At 39.1% G+C, this 23,316-nt stretch overlaps 1 protein-coding gene across 2 annotated transcripts in view; it reads left to right on the plus strand.

Moving 5' to 3' along the window:
* clint1a (clathrin interactor 1a) overlaps positions 1-23,316 on the plus strand; it is a 162,792-nt gene that overhangs the window by 21,432 nt on the left and 118,044 nt on the right. Inside the window, exon 1 of one of the 2 annotated variants that reach the window (XM_048543312.2) lies at positions 23,264-23,285. The exons of the other annotated variant lie outside the window; for it this stretch is intronic. The gene's annotated coding sequence lies outside the window, so the exon portion shown is untranslated. Of the gene's footprint in view, positions 1-23,263; positions 23,286-23,316 lie in introns of those variants that run through there. 2 annotated transcript variants of the gene reach the window in all.

Consider the following 23,316-nt stretch of genomic DNA (forward strand, 5'->3'; position numbering starts at 1 on the left):
CCAGCTACCAATTGCAAAATATTTTCTGTTTACTTTCATATTAGAATGTAGTTTGGCTGATACTTTGACAAATACTAGCTACTGCCTCTAAGTTTTTGAGGAGAATAAACTACTGACCCAATTCCTGAAGGACAGGAAGAATCTGAACTGCAAGTTTCAAAGGAAACCTTCTGGCTTCCCAGTATAACCTGGGACTACCATAAATAACTGATTTATCAAAACCATCTGTCTCGTTTTAATGCACTAGTATTGCATTAGCAACTGGATCTATGCAGCACCGTCATTAGTAGCTTGTAAAGATGAGCAGCATTTAACCCTTGATTTATTCCAAGTAGCCATAAAACATTGCCCAACAACTATTTGAATTTATTCCAGAAGTTGCCTCAAATAAGCATACTTGGTGGGTGAAGGAATCTTCTCCTGAACTTCTTGACACTTGCAAACCCCTGATGCACATTGTATGACAATAGCTTAGTTTTTGCCTTGATTTGCTTTCAATGAATGTAGTCAAAAGCTGTTTGAGAACAAATTACAGTTGAAGCTGTTTTAGAGCAATGTTCTATTTCAAATCCTCCAGATATGTCCAATGACTTCAAATGCTTGCATTTATGAAGATTCGCTTTCCACCCCAGGATGTCCTGTAGTGGTTTACAGCCAATCCATACTTTTGAAGTGTAGTTGCTTTTGAGCTACAGGAAATGCCGGTCATTTTACATACAGCCAAGGTTCCACAAACTGCAAATTTGTGGTGACCAGGTGATCTGTTTGTGAATTTGAGGGCTAAATACTGATGATGGTAGGAAAATGTTCTTTGTTCTTCTGAATAGTGCCTTGGATCTTCTGTCTATCTGAAACAACAGCGCAGAACTCTGACAGTACTGTGGGACTGCTGTATTGCCCTGGACTATCCACTGAGATTATCTACTTGTCTCTGTAGGCCTGGAATAGGATTTAATTTACAGCCATTTAATATACCAGTATGAATGTCTGCATTGATTTTGCACTTAAGTGATACCCAGGACGAGCCAGGAAAATTGAGAGTATTATTGCTGCTGTTCTCATTTTGCTGGTAAACTGTGTACTGACCAGTTTTGACAATATCAATTAGGGAACTTCCTTTGAAAATCGACTTAATTTAGGACAGATCCAGGTATCCACTGGAATATTAGCAATCTGTCTGCACCCTGGCACCGAGAGAATGTCACTTCAAAATGGGGCTTGTACTGAAGTACCAATTGCTGATGTCCTCTGTCACTATTACTAATCCAGATTCCACTCTTATTTACTGTTTTTTGCATGGAATCTCAGCTGTTTGAGTAGTATTAAATTTAGATCACGTTTAGGCAAACTGTTGCATAAATGCTGTAACCCTCCACATGTCATGTCAGCTCTGACGAATCATCCAGAGTCGAAACACTAGCCTGCTGCCTGACCTGTTGCGATTTCCAATTTTTTTTTGTTTTCAGTTAAGACTAACCATTCTGTCTTCCGATCTTTTTCAGTTTTCCGCATGACCAAAACCTTTGTTTATTAAAGATGTTTCAAAGCATTTTTTTCCTTTTTTCTGCTATCCATCTGTTAAGCCCCTCTTTCAACATATCAGCATGTGCTCAGTTCAGTTTTTAGTTGCTTTTTCTGATCGTATCAATTGAATTCTATTCTTGTAACATTTCTGGGAGTTCCAAATTACCTTTACTATTCCCACCTCTCCACTTAACTTGCTTCACGCATATTCAAGCACGCTTTGAGAGTCTCTGGAAGCCTAAACTTCTGTAGGCTCAGCAACTATTTCAGTAAAACACACTTCAATAATGTTTTCTTCCACTCTGAACTAAATAAGCGAAATAAAATTTGTTCTAAATAGTTAAGCCCCTACTTAAGGCATTCCATCATTGCACGTTGAAAATATTACTCAACATTTTGAAATTTATCAGTACTATCAATACCTCTTTCCTGTAATGGAATATCTTTCTTGATGCTGATTCAGCTTGCAAAATAAATTAATGGTTTCTCCATTCTGGCCATTTCATCCAGTAAGGAAACTGTTCTAATGCTCAGAGATAAGAGATAATAAAGTGTGAAGCTGGATGGACACAGCAGGCCAAGCAACATCTCAGGAGCACAAAAGCTGACGTTTTGGGCCTAGACCTTCATCAGAGAGGGGTATGGGGTGAGGACTCTGGAATAAATAGGGAGAGAGGGGGAGGTGGACTGAAGATGGAGAGAAAAGAAGATAGGTGGGGAGGTGGTAGGGATGGGATAGGTCAGTCCAGGGAAGATGGACAGGTCAAGGAGGTGGGATGAGGTTAGTAGGTAGGAAATGGAGGTGCGGCTTGAGGTGGGAGGAAGGGATGGGTGAGAGGAAGAACAGGTTAGGGAGGCAGAGACAGGCTGGGCCAACATCTGCTAGTTTAAATGGTTTACTAAAGTTAGAACATAGAACATAGAATCCCTACAGTGTGGAAACAGGCCCTTTGGCCCAACAAGTCCACACCAAACGTTGGGGCATCCCACCCTGAACTATCCCTTTATAACCCACCTACACATCCCTGAACACCTATGGGCAACTTAGCATGGCCAATCTGCCTAACCTACACATCTTTGGACTGTGGGAGGAAACCAAAGCACCCAGAGCAAACCCATGCAAACACGGGAAGAATGTACAAACTCCACACAGAAAGTCGCCCGGGGTGGAACTGAACCTGGGTCCCTGGCACTGAGGCAGCAGTGCTAACCACGGAGCCACCGTGCCACACCTACTGTGGATGACTGTTTCCAGACGCCTTCACTGTGACTATGGCTACAGGCCACTCTCTCCAGACTTCTTAAATTTCAAAAATAGAAATGATTTTTATTATTAAAATACCAGTACAAAGTGTTCTAGATCAGTTCTGTGCAGTTCTTGTAGAGAAACAAATACAAACAAAACACTGATATTTTGGCACTTTCCATAGGTTATGTACAGTTGCAATAAAAAGGCATTTCCTATTTATGCAGTAACTATGCGTTCTTAAAAAGTACATGCTCAAATTTTTGACAAGAAATATCACAGGAGATTCACTGATATATGTGCAAATATAAACACTTCCACTCTACACACCTTGACTTTAGATCATTTGACTTATCTAAGATTGTTCTTCATACTTGCTCAAATACCAAATTAAAATCAAATTAGACCTACCCATTTGCAAATTCACAAAGTTAAATTTACCATAGATGCAACATTTCCCTACCCTTCTAAAAAGAAAGTAATACTGTGCTCAGATGCCATTCAGTCAATAGTCTTAATAGATGAAAATACGTATTTAGAATACTTTTAAACGCAGTAAATTTTGTACCTTTTATCTCTGTGAAGATCAAACTTACATCCATTTCTTTCCAGGTTAGATACAGTTAAAATAGATTCATTTGCTAAAATTGCTTTCAGCTTGTCAAAGGCTGCCTGATATTTTGTTGACCATGCGGTCTTAGCCTCTTTTCAGCAAATTGGTTAAGGACACAGCTATTGTACTGAAATTAAGTTAAACTTCTGATAAAATCTGCATGTTCCCAAAAACCTCATCTTTCGTTTTAAGAGTGGCAAGTAATCAAAACTCTTACTTTTGCTGTTCTGAGTGATACATTTATTTGCACATACTGTAGGACAAAGATATATCACTTCTGCTTTTACAAAGTCACCTTTTGTTAGATTCAGTACAACATGGCTAATTGTTTAAGTTATCTTGGAATCTCCAGCATCTGCAGTTCCCATTATCTCTAATTGTTTAAGTTTTCTGGTTTACATGTTCCTTTCTTGTGTTACTACATATACAATATCAGATAAACTACTCAATCACAGTTCAGTAATTAGATTTGTTGATTGGTGAAATATGGCTGGGACATTGTAGCAATGTCAGGCTATGCCATTTGGATTTAACAATCTATTGGGTATGATACAAGTGGAAATATCCTTGGCCCTTGTTATCAAAGGTGCCTGCCAGCATCCAATTTAATTGACCAGTTTTAGATGCAGTACTGCATCATTCTTATCTATCAGTGTAGTCTTCTCTCATGAAAGAGCTGAAACAAAAACAGAAATTGCTGAGTAACTCAGCAGGTCTGGCAGTATCTGTGGAGAGAAAGCAGAGTTAACATTGAGTCCAGTGACTTGGCTGCACAACTCTTCCAACAGAATCGTGTTGTCTTGTAGCCTAAGAATAGGGTATGAATCCGTCTTTGATTGCATTCACTTCTTTGATACTGTCCGCTCATAATCTAGTTGAACAGTCTGGTGTAGCATTCAGTACTGGAAAATTCTAATTACTCTTGCTTGGTTTGATCAACTGATTCTCCAACATATGAATTTCCTTTGTTACTTGGTTCTATTTCTCTAGGTTTAACCAATTTTGGATATTTTTCTTTTATCTGGTCTGAATTCCCTACAAAAGTGCCATGTGTGGTTAATGTGGCATACCCAGGTGTATCTTGGCAAACTTCTTTACTCCTGAGCAACCTCTTTACATCTTCCTGTTGATGTTTCTCCAGATACAAACATAGCAAGTCTAACTTTTAATATTTCTAAATTTGTTTGGTTAATAGCAGGAAGTTTTGCTTTTGCTTCTACTGTATTTGCTACTTGACTTTCATCGTCTTATCTACATTGTACTGTTTCAACATATTCACGTGACGCACAGTTCTTTTTCTTATGATTGGGAGTATCAATTAGTGTTTTGATACAGCGATAGTGCCCTTATCTCTGGGCCAGAAGGCCTGGGTTCAAATCCCACCTGTGCTACAAATGTCTCCAGTCCAAACAGGTTGATTACAAAATCCTGAACTAACCTTTTAAATTACTCTTGTGGCGACCATTGAATTTCACTTTTAGTAGTTCACTTTTTGTAAAGACAAAATTTCTTGTTCTGCTTTGAAATTTCTAGTTGCATGTTTATCTGATTGCTTTTGTTTTGCTTTGGGAAGTTTTCCAATGTTCCTGCAAAACTCTACATGTTCCTATCAACTTCACTTTTTTAGAAATGTGGGTGCATGTTGGACTGAAGATTTGATTTTTCTAGGTTAACGTCCATTAGTTTTACTGGTCCTCTTATTTGAATAGCGATAAACTAAATGAATTAAAATGGCCTAAAGCCAGTAGATTCATTTGGAGATTCTCTTATTGAATGCCAACATGTCCTGCTATGGAAATTTGCAGTGCCATTTGCAATGCCTCCGTGATAACTGATAGTGCCGCTATGTAATGAGCAAGCATCCATTCTTCTTCTGTGGGTCTGTGACAGTACTGAGAATGGTGGAAGGTGGGGCACTTGTGCTTCTGGGATGGAGACCAGAAGTAATAAAAATGGGATGAATGTGTATTGGGGACTCAATTGACCATAGTGAAAGGGAATCCTAAATTGAGGAAGAAAACCTGTCAGAAACACTAGTGAAGAAGATTACCATAGTAGAATACAAAAAAAAAGTCCATGCCCTTACAAGAGCTGCCCTGTTGATAGCCCATGTCCAGAAATTAAGTGCTGCGGAAAGGACCATTTGTGGTCAAAATCAGCAATTTTGGTAATGATCCTCCCAACTTTTCCAGCTTCTGTACTTGTGTAAATCTATTATCAGTAACTTTTTTGTTCTGATGAAGTAATTGATCTGAAAAATTAATGTTGCTTCTCTCTCCACAAGATACAGCCTTCCGTGTTTTGTGTTGACCACAATTTTGTTAACGTTCAATGCTGGTTGTGCAATACAAGAAAAACCTGTTTAAGAAATGCAATTATGGGGTGTGCCACGAGCTGCTCCTACTTTTGTGCACCCATAGAATTCAAAGTGTGTGTGTTTATGCTATTAAATTTCCTTGCCTGCAAATGTGTGTTTGACATGTGTTGCCTTTATTAAAAAAAAACAATAAAACTTCTGCTTATTCAGCAAGAGGGGTGCAGCATGCAACCAGTAACACCATGAAATATCAATATTTAAGGTGGACTCTGCATCATCTTAGTGATATCATTGCTTAGGTAGTGTATTGGTATAAAGTACCAACACAGGCCCAAATAATTCAAATGGCAAAGCTAAGGATCAAGAGAATTGATCAACACTTAGCCCAATCACAAAAAAATGGGCAGGGGAGCATTTTATTTTTTACTTTTATTCACATAACTTAAGTCTCTCAGCAGCTAGAAAAAGGTGATATATATTCGAGGAGAAGGTAAAGAGTAAATTAATAGGTGGCGACAGAGCCCAGAGAGAGAGAGAGACAGGCAGACAAACGAATGGATAATGGTAAGCCAAGGAGGGAAAAAAACTGACAATAGATGCTATAGGTGAAAATGGGTTGGCTGTGCTGATAGCAGTCCATGTCTTGACAGAGCAAGGCATGTTGTTCTAACATCATTGAACACAATGAGAGTTCTGAAGGTTGCAGGATCCCCAGGCAAAAAATGAGAGATTTTTCTTTCAGTTTGTGCTGAGCTTTGATGGAGCACTGTAGCAGACCAGAGACGCATGATGGCAGGGATCACCGGTGGTGTGTTGAAGTGACAGGCAGCTGGAAGCTTAGGAACACTTCTGCAGACAGAACGCAGATGTTACATAAAAAGTTCTTCCAGTCTGCCACGGGTGATACAATTCCACTGGTACCAACCTAATTTTAATATCTTAAGATATTATCTTATTCTGCAATGGTTATTTTCATATAAATGCAGGGAATAGGATACCTGCATTGGTTAATAATTGAATCACAATTTTGTGTTTTGTGAAGCAATGATGATCAAGGTAGATGATGGAGAATCACTGGGTAAAGTCAAAATACCCACTGTGACAAAGATATGCTAAATTGGCCATGCTAAATTGATCCATCGTGACCAGGGATGTGCAAGTTAGGTGGACTAGCCACAGGAAAAGTAGGTTTCTAGGGATAGGTTGGACGATGAGTTGGAGTGAGATGCTGTTTGCAGGGTTGGTGCAGACTGGATGGGCAGAATAGCCTCTTGTTAAAGGGATTCTGTTTTTTTATGTACATGTGTGAGAGGAAGGTATATAGCTATGCAAAATGCTGCTCCAGTCAATATTATGATTGACTATAACCTCAACTTCACTTTTCCTACCGCTCCTCCATATCTCCTGATTCAGTTGAGACGCAGTGGCCAAAAGGACAAGACTATTAATCCAGAAATTTGATTGTTTTGAGAGCCCACATATAAATCCCACCTCTGCAGACAGTCGAATTAAATTTTAGTAAAGAAATCTGGAATGAAGAAGCTTATGGTGACTGAAGCCATTGTCCTGTGTTGGGCACAAACCCATCTGGTTGACTAATGCCCATCATGGGAAAGTCGTCTGCCATCCTCACCTAGTCTGGCCTATATGTGACTCCAGAGCCACAGCAATGTAGTTGTATTATCATAGAATCCCAACAGTATAAACAGGCCCTTCTGCCCATCAAGTCCACACTGACCGTCAGAGATCCCACCCAGATCCATCCCTCATTCCACTCTCCCAGTTTCTGTTCTGATGCCTCCAACCACTGCACTGCCCTCAGATATGACCTCTGTTTTTCTCATCCAAGGATTCTTTGCTGTTGTGGTTGAAAGTTTTCAACTTTGTCCAATCCATTTGCTACATTTCTGTCCTCGCCCCATTCGCTCCTTCCTGGAGCGATGATAGCCTTCCCCTCATTATGGGATCCTGCTTCTTTCCACATTTAAAGGATCATCCTCCATGTCATGTCAAGGATGACAGTAGAATGCCACCACCTAAGTGCATCTTCCTGCCCGCTCTGAAGGCACTGTTCTCACTGTGATACCCTAGTCTGCTCTTCCATTACTCATAACACTGCCCATTCAATTTCAAAATGCCTAACACTTGCTCATTCACAGACCCCGTGTCAAAAGCCACCACCTCCACCCTTCACAATCCAAAGCCCTGAACACCTTCCCAGTGAAGCAATGTTCTTGCTGTACTTTCAATCTAGTCTACTGCATTCACTGCTCAGTGTTGTCGATTTAACATTTGTGAGGCTAAAAACAGATTGGGTAACTGCTTGGTACATTTGACCCTGATCAGAGTTACAAGATATTTTCATGAAACCACTTTGCTCTCCTCATGCTAACATTTCTGTTCTGGGCTTGCTGCAATGTTCCAATCAAGTGCAACACCAGAAAAGGGGATCAACACGTCATTTTTCATGAAGGCACTATACAAGCTTTCAGTCTCAACATTCAGTTGTATAACTTAAGAAACTGACCACATTATGGCTGTTTTCCATTTTTATTACATTCTTTGTCTCCCCTGCACCTTTGCAGCCACTCCTTGGCTTCAAAGTGCAACCAACCTCCACTCCCATCAATGCTATGAAGCCCTGTGTTCCCAATCCTCTTCCAGACTCTAGTATTGCAAGCATACCTCTGTGCAAAGATATGGATACTATTTTAGATCTATTACTGGCATATTGGTCTCCTGTGCTCTGTTTCTGTAAAGGTGTTCCAACATATTGATTACAAATGGCGCCATCCTTCAAGCAGTTCACCAGGAAAAGTACTAGGGAAGTTCAGTAACGGTATTGTGTTCTCATTTACAAAGAGCAAGCCTGTGATTGTTAAAATTGCTCACAAATTCGACCCAAGCCACTAGTTACCTGAATTTTAATGTGATTGTGAGATTCGAAATATGGACATTTAATGTCAGTTTCAGAATAATTTTTTTTAAGAATAAATTTGGGAAGATCAATGCATCTTGGTGTATGAATTCAGGTGTAAATTGGTGTAAAAACAGAAAAGCAGGCTTTTTTCAGTCAGTAAATGACAAGGTGTTCGGAACCTGTAGAAATACGTGAGAGTCCCAAGTGTGGATCTCGACATTGCCTTTTTTATTTGATGTAACTGAGCAGCGGAGTGTGAAGTGCTGAGGGTAGATGCTTTTGTAGTAAGTTATAAGCCATTGAGTTCAAAATTACTTTTCAGTTTCCTCTTCGTTTTCTGTAGCATGTACCTTGACTAATATGTATATATAATGACTACTTTTGCTGGTGGCTATGACTTGTAAGCTTATTTAAATGTGAAGTAAGCTTTTGGTTTGGATTATATTGTTTTAGGCATGATTGATTGTTATGTAGTTTAATCATTTCAGTTGGGAAAGTATGTTTGTTTGTGTCTTTGATTTATAGACAGCAGAATTACCTCTCTTCTCCCAGGGGGCACTTTAAGTTTGTCCAATAATTCTTGTGTTTAGGGGCTAGGGGCTGTTAATGAATGACTGTTAAATTCTCAGAAGTGAGAGAAGTACTTTTCTATGCCTTCATCTTTAACAGCATACATTCCTGTCATCTAGCATGTCATGAAAGTTACTGTATCAGTGAAAATATTGTACCCAATGTAGCACTAATGGTATGCAATGATTGAATTATTGGCGCTAAAATGTGATGGATATGTGTTGCAGTGTGTTTTTGAAATAAAAACAAAATCTAGCACTGCAGAGATAAATTCTGGTCACGTCAGTGCACGTCATCTAAAGATATCAGGTCATCCCTGTGTCTGACACATGCAGAAATCAACCTAGGCTTAGAAATCTTGTTCCTTTGGTTGAGATTCTAATTTTCTCCAATTACAGACCGCTGAAGATCTTTGTGATATTTATGTTAAAGATTTATGATTTACAATTGATGAGAGATCTTCTCCTAAATGCTGTTTTAAAATAATTAGCAGTAAAATCCAGGAATGCTTGAATAAATTCCAACTGCAGGATTCCGATAATTCTGATTAGAACCTCGGGCAGAATTTGTAATGCGACTTTACTGCAGTTTAAAATTATTCTATTCAATTGCTTGTTATAAAGTGAATGATTTCAACTTTCTAAACACCTTTAAGCAATTTCACCTGTCACTGAAATTTTGAGCAGTCACCTAGACGAGCCCAGTGTTGGAATCAGCTGAGCAGTTAACTTGAAAAATAATATTTCTTGCGGGTTTTTATTTTTGTAGAAGAATGGTCAGCATTGATTAAATCAGCACTGCTTTAAAAAAAATGACAACTTGCATCTTGCTCTTCATGTGGAAACAGACCCACAACAATTTTAAATAATGTGAAAATAAATATACTTTGTTTTTAGGAATTTCAAATTTATTTGTTCAAGATTAAATCACTGCTAAGAATGTGAAATTACAGGGATTTAACCCAAAACCAATTATATTATCTTTTTTCCCCCACAATGTTTTGTTGAGCTATTGGGCACATCTGTATGTTTCCTCGATGTTAATGATAATTTAGTATTAGTTGAAGTAGTCTTCTGACAGAAGGTGAACAACCTGATGGAGTTGTTGAATGAGGTTCAAACTTTGACCTCTGTTAGGTGTTTTCCTCATATGAAAATTTACTGCTTGTTTGTACCTAACAATGAGTGATGCCTGACTGTTATTCAGGTTCTTCTTGGGCCATGTCAGTTGTAATGGAGCTTCTGTTTCTTCTGCAATGCCATTAGAACTGTAAACACTTGAAACTGAAAACCCGTTGTGTTCTGTAATTTAAGATGAGTATACCTGTGGAAAGAACTGGCACTTGAGTTTGTGAACATGCCATTATATAAAGCAGCCCTGACACTAATTGGCTAAATTTTGAACATTTTGCTGTTGATTTAAGCTCTTTATATAGACAAAGGATCAGATACTTTCAATTTAGTTGAAACAAGATTTCTTGTACAGTAAAGCCTCCGTTATTCACACTACAGTTATCCATTGAAGTGTTCTCAGGATGAAATCCCCTCAAAAACAACAATTCTTTCTAATATTGTATTTGATTTCCCTTTAGTCAATATTATTCCAAAAAATGTAGCAACGGCAAGTAGTCAGAATAGATTTCAAACTGTCACAAATCCAGTGGGTCGCTTTAAAGAGTTAATTGTATGCCTCACAATGATGGTCTTGTGGATTATATTTCACAAGGTACTTGAAAATGGTTGCCCGTTTAGGTTCAGTATGTTGTTACCTGATTGAGTTGAAAGCAGGCTAAGTAATAGAAAACAGATGGTTGTGATAAATAGAAGGTTATGTGACTTGTGAAGCTCTGCAGTTCTTGCCTGCATCCTTTACACTTTGTCATAAATGATGCAGAAAGTTTTTACTTGCTACAACAATCTTGGCAATAGGAAGTTCTACGACCAGGTCCTTTCTTATGAAAGGGATTGGGATCTGCCAAAGAGATTTACAGTGACAGATGAAATGGGTGAAGTGATGTATCAAATAAGCAAAGGGTTGTCTTGGAAAGATAAGAAATTTGGCTGTAAAACACAAAAATATGTACAATGAGGTTCATTTTGAAATGTAGTTAATGTTGTAATGTCAGGAAAGTGGCAATCAATTATGTGCGCTCATTTCCACAAATAGCACATATCTGCTAGTGACCAGATCATATTTTGTAATATTGAGGGATAGATGTTGATGGGGGACATTTTAATGCTTGACAACCTCTGTCAGCATTTTTACTCCATTTGAGAGGCCAAACAGAACCTAGGTTTAAAGTTGCATCCCAAAGAATGCATCTCCTACAGTTCAGCACTAATTCAGGATAACGGTGAAGTGACCCTTCCCTTGAACGTAAAAGTCAAGGGTGAATATAATGTGCGTAACTACTGTCTAACACTAACAATTGCCTATGCAATTGGAATTATCATCAATAAGGCTAATAAATCATTGTGACCTGCACCTGCAGTCAACAATAGTCTTAACTTTATGTAGACTTTTAGCCCAGCTACATTTTGAATTTTCTTGTTAGTTTCGAAAGGGATTGATTTCATGGAAAGAGTTTAGAGAAAATAACTTTGGGTCTTTGAGGCTGAAATTAGGCTAATAACGTGTTTCTCGTTTTAATTAGAGGAACGAGATTGGCTGAAGAAATAATCCTGATTTTTAAAATGCTGAGACATTGAGCCGAAGATCATGAATGTCCCCTTCTCACCATTTTCCCCCTCTTTCCCTTGCGTTCTCCCCCACAAAATGAGTGTGTTACCTTTTGGAAAGAAAAAAAACAAGCGTACATTTTAATTTTGTATGATACTAAATTCATAATCTGAAATTAGTTCCACTACAGATGATAACCCTATGATAAGGAAAAAGTGTGTTAATGCTGTACCTTTTGCAAACAGATGTGACTTGTAATAGGGCTAGACATTACAGAGAAATATGCATAGAACAGATTGGATTGCTGTTTGGAACATGGTTTCCTGACAGGGTTGGAGCTATGGAATTTTGTCAGAGGCAGTTCACTTCAAATGGACAATGTAAAACAAGTATTCCAGAAAATTGTTCAAGTTGTCTTTGGACTGACAAGGGAGAAGGGTTTTGGAAATATTTTTGTAGTTCTTTCTTTTATGATATGTCAAGTCTGATGATGGTAAACTTAAAATTAATGTAGAATTCTTAAGGTTGGGAACACCATTGTGACTTCTAATTCATGGACATGGTTTGCTTTTCTCCAACCAAAGGGTAAGCATACGCATTGGAAGCAATGATTAATTCAGGACACTGTGTATCTTTGAGAGAAAGCTTCAATATATGGAAGTCATTCACATTTTCCAGGATTTTAGACTTAATTTTGATGACTTAAGATGATGTATGTTTTCGGAGAGCTACATATAGCTTAGTTTTCCAGGCCAGATCGTACATGCCAGTATTTATGCTGAACTTTAGTTTCTTCCTAGCCTTGCTTATCTAATTGGCTTAACTCTCCATTTCCATCTCTCTCATCCAGCTCTCAAAATCTCTTCCATTAAACTGAGGTCATGTAAGCTAGTTGATCTTGAGTGGGACAGTAGAATGATGTCCTTAAAGTTGGTCACAATGATTAAAAGAAAATCGTCTTGGATTTCTAGTTGACTATCCGTTGACTTTAGATGACCAATGTATTTCGAGTCAGAGGTGCAGGATGGAAACAGACCCTTCAATCCAACTCATCCACATTGACCAGGTATGCTAAGTTAATCTAGTTTCATTTGCCAGTATTTGGCCCATATCCCTCTAAACCCTTCCTATTCTTATGCCCGTCCAGATGCCTTTTAAATGTTATAATTGTACCAGTCCTCACCACTTCCCCTGGCAGCTCATTGTATACATGCACAACCTTCTGCATGAAAAAATTGTCCCTTAGGTCCCTTTTAAATCTTTCCCTCTCATCTTTAACCTATGCCCTGTAGTTTTGGACTCCCAAACCCAGGGAAAAGCCCTTTTCTATTCACCTATCCATGCCCCTCATGATTTTATAAACCTCTAAAAGATCACCCCTCAGCCTCTGATGTTTTAGGGAAAATAGCTCCAGCCTACCCAGCCTCTCCCTATTGCTAACACCCTCCAACCCTGACAACATCCTTGTAAATCTTTTCTGAGCCCTTTCAAGTTTCACAACTTCCTTTTTATAGTAGGGAGACCAGAATTCCACACAGTATTCCAAAAGTGGCCACACCAATGTCCTGTATAGCCACACCATGACCTCCCAACTCCTATACTCAATGCATTGACCAATAAATGAAAGTATACCAAATGCCACCTTCATTAACCTATCTCCCTGTGACTCCACTTTCAAGGAATTATGAACCTGCACTCCAAGGTCTCTTGTTTGGCAACACTCCCCAGGAACTTACCATTTAAGTGCATAAGTCCTGCCTTGACTTGCAGCATCTCAAAGTTAACTGTCTTAAACTCTATCTGCCACTTCTCAGCCCATTGGCACATCTGATTGAGATCCCATTGTACTCTGACGTAACCATTCTTCTGTCTAATACATCTGCAAACTTATTTACCGTACATCCTATGGTTCCAATCCAAATATCTGTATGGATATTAGGGGAGACCAGGAATAGTGTCATTGTGGCATCATCAGCAATCAAATAGCCAGCTCTTATGAGCTGACTAGGTATTCATTTGAAGTATCATCACTTGGAGTGAAAACTGGGCACTTCCAGACAACTTAACACCAGAAAGGCAGAACACTCTGAAGAAACGAGGGAAAAAAAATTGTCGCAAAGCTAATCTGTGATTATAGCACTTTGATAACAGTCTCCTTTATTTTTAAAGTGGTGAAATAAACCTTTTGAGTGCAAAGTATCTGTATGGCAAGTTCCTGTGTCCCTTAGACTTACCTTTGACAACTGAAAGCAACCTTCTTGACAAGTTAAGGTTAGGGCTATACAATAATTACCTCAAGTTGATCAGTTTATCACACAGTGCTCAAGTATCAATCTCATTAGCAGTATCTGGAATCCATGATTAGTTTACTCCCTGTGTACATTTGTTTATCCATTGTTGATTTTGCACTTTTGCTTCACTTGAGTTTATAGTGAATTGTCTAGAAGGGATGTTAATGTTATGGAAATAACAATATTTATGAAGCTAAAAGTTATGCATTTTCCTGCATAAATGTTAGGTGGTATATCTACAGATGAAGATAGTATTAAACTAATTGCATCTAATTGAATGTGCAAATTAAGTTAGACAATGGACTCCTCTAATTAGACCAGAAAACAAGTTCTTACTCCAATCTTGGCAAATATAATTCTATGCTAAATGTGATAATATCTTAACTGCTAATGAATATGAATTTACATTTGATTTATATAATTACACATGCCAATTTTAATTATGCTGATCAAGATGCATCTACTGAAGACACAGGTATGCTTGGTAAAACTAAATCAACTTAGTGGATGCAGTAGGTATTAGTTTAGAGGAATGAGCTTTAGATTTGAGATACTAAGTCAACTGCCCTTGATGAATATTGATACCTTTATCCTGCTTAACAATAAATCTTTTAACAACAAAGAATTAGCTTTATGAACTGACCCTATACTCAATAAAGGCAAAGCCCATTGTGTGAGTGACACCTAGAAGATCAAGGCAACAGATATGTGGAAATACCCATTGCCTTCAAACTCACCTCCAAGTTTCTAACCGTTCTGAGTTGGAACTGTATTCCTGTTCTTTCACTGTCACTGGTTCGTAGTCCCTGAACATGGCAGAACAGAACTATGGGTATACCTACAGCACATTACTGGATTAGAGTAATTCAAAAAGGGAGTTTGCTAATATCACCTAAAGGGGAATTAAAGGTGACCTAGCTCGCAAAATCTATGCCTGTGAAAGAACTGGAGAAAATTTTGCTAAATTGCTCCCAACTATTCTCAGCCAAAATTACCAAGCTGACAATACACTATTCTCAAGGTGCCAGCATCTCAGATGCCAGTCTTCAGCCAATTCACTTCATGTGTCATTAAGAAATAGTTGCATGCACTCGATATGACAAAGGCTTGGGGAGAGGGGAGGTTTAAACTTAGAAAGCTAGATATGAGCATATTTACATAACAGCTAAATGGATAATGATACTGAGAGTGAGACAGAAAGGGGCAAATAATAGAAATATAGGGAAACAGCGCTAAATGGTAAAAAGGCAAAGTTAATGACTCCTTACTTGAATGCATTAAGAATACAGTACAAAATAGACAAGTTAACAGCTCAAATACAGTCTAATGGATATGAACTTATGGAAACTTGATTGTGAGCAGATCAAAGCTGGGAACTAAATCATTAGCTATATGTGGATTTTCAAAAGGATAGGCAGGAAGAAAAGGATTGTAGGGTAACATTGTTGGCACGTGATGGAATAAGTCTAAAAGCATGAAATGGTATTGAATCAGAAGGTGTAGAATTGATGTGGATGGAAATAAAGGAGGGCATGAGAACAAGGGAAGTAGTGGTGTATAGACCTCTTAACAATAGCTGTACGGTGAGACAGAATAAATCAGGAGATAACGAGTGCTGTAACAAAGGCAGTACATAAATCATGGGTGACTTTAATGTTCATGTAATCCAGAAACCCCAGTTAATGTTCTGGGGGAACAAATTGCAGAGCTGGATGAACACAGCAGGCCAAGCAACATCAGAGCTGTGTTCATCCAGCTCTACACATTGTTATCTCAGATTCTCCAGCATCGGCAATTCCCACTATCTCTGATGTTCTGAGGATCTAGGCTCAAATCCCACCACAAACTGGTGCAATTGGAATTCAAAAAAAAGTCTGAAATTAAGAATCTACTGATCACCATGAAATCATGGCTGATTGTCTGAAAAACCCATCTAGTTCACTAATGCCCTTCAGGGGAGGGTGCCATCTTTGCCTGGTCTGGTCTATATGTGACTACAGACCCACAGCAAAATGGTTGACTCTTACATCCCTTTGAAATGGCCTAGCAAGCCATTCAGTTGTACTAATCACTACAAAGATTCAAAGAACTGAAACTGTACAGATCACCTGGCGTCGACCTAGACACCGGAAAAGACAACGGCAGAAACAGTCCTGTCGACCATGCGCAGCCCTCTTTGTTAATATCTGGGGATTAGAAGTCTCATGGCCTCAAGCTAAACATAAGCAAGGAAACCTCCTGATTGAGCAGTGTGTGGCAATGTTAAACAACACTTAGGGGAGGCATTGAGGATGGCTAGGGCACAAAATTTATTCTGAGTGGAGGATTTCAATGCCCACCACCAAGAGTAGCTCAGCAGCAGTATTACTGTTCGTGCTGGTCTGGTCCTAATGGACGTAGCTACTAGACTAGGCCTGCGGCAGATGGTGATTGAGCCAACAAGGGGGCGAAACATACTTGAACTCATCCTTACTAATCAACCAGCTGCAGTTGCATCTGTCCATGACCGTCAGAGTGACCATTGCATAGGACTTGCAGGACCTCATCTCCACCTTCACATTGAGAACAAACTCCAGTGTGTTGTGTGGCATTATCAACATGCTAATTGGGACAGACTTTGCACAGATCTAGCAACTCAATACTGGGCATCCATGAGTTGCTGTGGGCCATAAACAGCAGAATTGTACTCCAGCACAATCGGTAACCTCATGGGCTGGCCATGAAAGTTAGGTCGCATGGGATTCAGGCAGAGCTAGTTAATTGGATTCAAAATTAGCTCGATGGTAGAAAGCAGAGGGTGATGATTGAAGATTGCTAATGGGACCAGAGGCCTGTGACTAGTGTTGTGACAGAAGGATCAATGTTGGGACTTAGTTATTTTGTTATTTACAAAAATGATCTAGATGTGAACATACAAGGCATGATTCATAAGTTTGGGGATTGTGCAAAATGAGGAGACATTGTTGATATGAGTAAGGCTGTCAGAAATTAGAGGAATCTTAATCAGATGGGGAAGTGGGCCAAGGATTCGCAAATGCAATTCAATACAGATAAACGTGAGGTGTTGCACTTGGGAAAGTCAAACCAAGGTAGGACTTGTACAGTAAATGGTAAGGTTCTAAGGGACCTAAGAGTACAAGTGCATAGTTCATTGAAAGTGGTGTCACAGGTAGACAGGGTGCTCAGTAGGCATTTAGCATGTCGGCCTTCATTGGTCGGGGCATTTATGTTACAGTTGTATAAGTCGTTTGTGAGGCTGTACTTGGAGTATTGTATAGAGTTTTGGTAACCCTGTTACTGGACCGAATTAGTTAAACTGAAAGTGTGCAAACAGGATTTGTAAGGATGTTACCAGGACTAGTAGGCCTAAGGTATAAGAAGAGATTGGCCAGGATAGAACTTTATTCCTTGGAACGTAGGAGAATGAAGAGCGACCTTATTGAGGTGTACAAAATCATAAGGGGCATTAAAAGGATGAATGCATATGGTCTTTTTTTCCCTGCGATGGGGAATTCAAAACTGGAGGGCATAGATTTAAGGTGAAAGGGGAAAAATTTGAGAAGGACCTGAGAGGCACCACCTTCACACAGTGGTGTGGATATGGAATGCCAGAGAAAGTGGTTGAGGCAGGTACAATAGGAAAAATTCAAAAATGTTTGAATAGTTACCAGGATGGGAAGGTTTTAGAGGGATATAAGCTCTTAAGACATAGGAGTGGAAGTAAGGCCATTTGAGTCCACTCTGCTATTTATATAGACCAAATGCAGACAATTGGAACTAGCTGAGTGGGCACCATGGTCATTGTGGACCAGTTTGGACTAAAGGGCCAGTTTTCATACTGTTACTTATACCTCAAGGGCACATTCAAACCCTTGACATATTAAAGGCCAAAACACTGAGCCCAAGTACTAAGGCATGAGAAGGTTGCAGAATTTCTGGGTTTTTTTGAGGCTTGAAAGGAATCTTGAAGCTACTTAACAATATGGAGCACCCTTCAAACCAAACCATGATACTCAGACGAGCAAAATGTTGCAAGCGTTGGCCATTCAAAATAAAAGCCAAACATACTGGAAAAATGCACAGTGAAATTAGGATCTAACCGGTACCTTGAATGATATTTCTAGAGATGTAGGGAAGAACTCTTGTGATGGGAAAACTGTAGGTTAATACAGTGAAGGGAAGGATAAGTCAAATGTCTTTTTTCATCTCTAGTTCTGTGAATGTTGATTCTGAGACATAAGCATTTAGGGGAAAAAAAAACTGGAAGTATGAAATTGAACCTGGAGGAATAAATTAAGTATGACTGCAGGTTTTCGCTGTATAAAAGCTAAAATGTAGCAAAAAGTTTTTAAAACGCAAGACTTGACTAAGGTTTTAGTTTTAGTTGAGGCTTCTGAAAATAATAAATAAGTCAAACTTGTGGAAGAGAGCTGAAAATAAAATTAGTTCAAAGGGCAAAATAACATGAATTCTTTCTAGGTTAAGATAAAATCCAGTTGATTGCAATTTTAATCATCTGGTATAAACTTAAAGGACTGTATGAGCTCTCTTGGAAGATTATTTGTTATAAAATCTGGTTATGTACCAGTTAGTGCAAAGCTGAAGCAGTCCAAAACTCTGATCCAGTTGGTCACATACTCCAGTAGAAATACCAGACCAACCAGGTTTGGGAGCGGCCATAATAAACTGAAAAGACTGTAGATGCTGGAAATCTGAAACAATGCTTGAAAAATACAGCAGGTATGGTAGTATCTGTAGAGAGAGGAAAGTTAACATTCCAAGTGCGGTGACCCGGTGAAGAAGGGTCAGTAGACTCCAAGTTAACTGTTTTCTCTCTGCGCCTGCTGCTAGACCTGCTGTGTGTTTTCTAGCACTGTTTTAGTTGGGGGGGCGGGGAGCGGTCATGATGCTTGCATATGTGTCTTCAGTGCAAGACTGACAATTCCTTTTGCTACAACATTAATTCCTTAGTGAAGAAACTGAACAATACAGATGTTGGGGTTCAGTTAATTCACCCAGAGAGATTTGATTGCAGAGCCCACATTATGACATGGTAACTGAGGTTGGACAAGGCACTTTATTTATGAATATGGTCCTAATTTTTTTTTTGTCACTGTTAGTCAGTATATCTAACTCGAGCTTTGATCCTATCCCCTGTGCAGTTCTTGTGCTTTCCCTGTTTTGTAAGTGAAGAATAATTGAACAGCATCTTAATTGAGACCACTCTGGAATAGACCTGTAGATGCACAAGTTGCAGAGAAGTAGAGATTCAAGTTTGTCATCCACACTGAGTATATCTATTTGAAAATATAAATTGTAATATTTTTGATTGGAAGCATTTTATGTTGTATTTAAAGCTTGAGACTTGAACTTTGAACTAGAAGCAGCAGCTTTATTACAACTGAGCGCCGTGGAATTGCTTTTGATTGATAATGCTGTGCCAAACACAAGGCAATGCAGCTGCAGAGATCTGAGCTATAAGCAGTGATCCTCATTGATATGCTGCCAGTCCGCATTGGGCCTTTTGAAGGAGCAACAGAATATATGCCAACATTTTCCACTGTTTACAATGCCATCTGTTGGAATTTCCCAAAGTGAGATTGTGCCTCTGAACAGACAGAGTCTGTATTTGTTACAAAGCGGGGAGGGAGTAGTATGCTAATAATTTGGCCCTGAGTATACATGACATAGGTACTTAAGAAGTTGCATTGATACTTGGAATTTTCTAAATTTTAAAACCATTTTCTGAATAATTTTCAAAATGAAATCCAAGCAAACATTTCAGACCAGGTTTTATCTGAGATAGTGTACTGTGCACAGGAGATGTGAATACTGTTCATCCGTTTAACATGGAGCAGAAATAATCATTTGACCCGGGTAGAAATGAGGAAGAATAGTGCAATGCTGAGTGTGCCAGTACTGCTGGAGGTTTGCTTCTTTCTGATTGAAATATGTAATTAAAACTTGGCACTCTAGATTTTGCGGTGCTTTTTGTAAAGTGTTATAACAATTACCTGGTATCTGGTCAATATTTGTTCCCCAAACTCTGACTACCAAGAAAAAGATTGCTTTTGTGGGACCTTGGGGTGTGCAGTTTAGCTGCAACATTGCCAAAAAGACAACACTCCTGCGTGGAAAGTCACTTATTGGTTATAAAGTACTTTGAGATATTCTGAAGACACAGCCTGTGTCTGGTAAACAAAAACTTGTTTCTTCATATTTATGGACTCTTCTGACACGTTGACCTTCTGGAATTGGGACAGTATTCAATGGAATTTGCCTGTTTTTCAGCTCAGAAGTAAGTATTTGGGATCAAAGAACCTGAACAAGAACACTTAAACTGGCTGCATAAGCAGAATGACCAGGCTAAACGATAATAAAATGTGAGGCTGGATGAACACAGGCCAAGCAGCATCTCAGGAGCACAAAAGCTGACGTTTCGGGCCTAGACCCTTCATCAGACCCTCTGATGAAGGATCTAGGCCCAAAACGTCAGCTTTTGTGCTCCTGAGATGCTGCTGGGCCTGCTGTGTTCATCCAGCCTCACATTTTATTATTTGAGAAGATTTGTAGCTCGGGTTGTGGATGAGTTTGTAGACATGCTCTCCTAGCCAGAGGGTTTTGTCGCAAACGTTTTGTCACCCTGCTAAGTAACATCGTCATTGTGCCTCCGGTGAAGCGATGGTGTTCTGCCCCTCTTGTTATTTTATATGCCTTGGTGTGCTAGGGTGGTTGGTAGTACTTCTGATTTCGTTTCTCAGTGGTTTGTACACAGGGTCTAATTAAGTGTTTGTTGATGCAGTTCTGGTTGGAATACCAGGTCTCCATGAATTCCTGGCACGTGGTTGGCTTGTACAATTTATCGATGTGTTGTCCCAGTCGATTTGTGTCCCTCATTGTCTGTGTGTTCTGAGACAAGTGAGAATTGGCCATATCTCTTGGCGACACTGAGGGACACAAATTTGACTGGGACAACACATGCCGTTGAAATAAAGGACACGATTTGCAGTAATTGTTGACTAGATGTCAACTAGCCAGTCTTTTTCTGTTTTGAAAGAGTTAATTCCCTGATCAGTTTTATTTACTGCCAAATAACTTCTTTGTGAAACTATGGTTTGGTCCTGACAAGGGTATTACTTCCAGTTCTGGTCACCACACTTTAAAAATGATGTGGGGGTCCTTGGAAGGTTGCACAAGAGATCCACTGAAATAGTGATGAATTTTACTTAGAAGGTTCAGTGGAAGAGCTGGGGTTATTTGAGCAAAGGAGATTGAGGTGAAATATGATAGAAGTATACAAGAGAAAACTGTTCTACCGACTGATAGTACAAGGCACAGGGGACTGTTGTCATGTAGTGATAATGCATTGGTGTTGGTCTGGACCAGAGGCTCAGAGTTAAATCTCAACTGCACCAAGATGTGCAATATAATTGTTTTACAATTTGTTTAGAAAGTATCTAGAAGAAACAGGGGGCAGCAATTTTTAAAGGCTTATATATGTAATGCGAGGAGGGTGGTAACTTTTTATTCAGTGAACACAATGGCCTGGAAGTCACTGTTCATGTAAGTGGAGGAAACTGGATTGCACTTGTATGTAGTAAAATGGGAGAAATGGAATTGATCGGATTGCTCCGTAGAGAGTGGCCTAGGTGTAATGGCTGCAGCTTCTGTCGTAAATGATTCTGACATCAAAAATGAAATCTTTTTCTAAAACATGATATCTTATGCCTTTGGGCTTTAATTATTGTAGATTGTATTAAAAAAAAGTTAGTTTTACTTTTTTGATGTTGACTTATCTCTTAATTCTGCACTTCTAACCTTTTTAAATTCTCTCTTTCTATACCTGATTTAATATCGGATTAAATTCTGTGAACCTTCAGTACTACGCATGAAATTGAAGCCAGTTTGTGTGATATTAGAGATAACAAAGTGTGGAGCTGGATGAACACAGCAGGCCAAGCAGCATCTCGGGAGCACAAAAGCTGGCGTTTCGGGCCTAGACCCTTCCTAAGATGCTGCTTGGCCAGCAGTGTTCATCCAGCTCCACACTTAACTTGGATTCTCCAGCATCTGCAGTTCCCTTTATCTCTGTGTGACATTTGTCCCATTTAAACCAATAAGGTGGCAGGCCCACATCCCTGATTTAATGAATCAGTCGGACATTTGACAACTGGTAGAATTTATCCCCATTTTCTGTTATTTCACCTTTGCTCACTTGACTGACCTTTGTGCTTATTCACTTAGAATGCAGTAACGGTCACAGCCATTAGTCTGTTTATTGCATCAGTTGGTGAGCATTACACTGGCAGGGATGCTGACGGGAATGTATTGAAATGCCTGTTAAAATAGATTTCCTAAAGGATTGTTGTGATATGGCATTATAATAATTTTATGGTTGAACATTTGTTGGCAATACTAGGTCATACAACCTCAATGTTCTCTTTCTTTTACTTGTAGTTTTATTTCCCTATTTTTGTTTTGTCAGGTCTTGACCATGTTGATAATTCAGTTAAGTCATTAATCTTTCCTTGCACACGCCTATTTGTCTAAATAGGACAGAATGCCAATTGATCTAGGCACACAATCACACATTAGTAGTCCTGTAAGATAATCCTGTAATGCAATTAAAAGGGCACCAGAGTATTGGTTTATTTTGTGAAAAATAGAATCAGTAGCAATGTGGTTAAACTCGTACAGAGCATCTATTAGATCAAATTCAGAATGCACAGTTCTGGCCTCCCCCTCTATTAAAAGGACAAAACAGTAGTGTAGCAAAAAAATGCAAAAGTGATACCAGAACTAAGGCTGAACAAGCTATGCTTAACTAGGGGGAAAAAAAAATTATGAAGGGGTTTGATAGAGTAAATATTGCAATATTTCCTTTCATGGGACTCCAAAACTAAAGTAAATATACAGCGGTTACACAAATCAATAAAAGGCTTCAGGAGAACCTTGAGAATGTCAAACAGCCAACAACATTGTGAAGTGAATAGTATGGGTGTGTCAAAGGGAAGGTTAGACAAATAAGTGAAAGGAATTGAGGATAGTTTGATAGTGTTGTATATTACAGTGGGACAAAATGGTGTGTGAAGACTGGCAGACCATGTGCTGATTTAATACTTTGGGTAAGACAGCAACAGAGTGAATATTCAAGAT

This window comes from Stegostoma tigrinum, chromosome 13, assembly GCF_030684315.1.
Source record: "Stegostoma tigrinum isolate sSteTig4 chromosome 13, sSteTig4.hap1, whole genome shotgun sequence".
Classification (NCBI taxonomy): domain Eukaryota; kingdom Metazoa; phylum Chordata; class Chondrichthyes; order Orectolobiformes; family Stegostomatidae; genus Stegostoma; species Stegostoma tigrinum.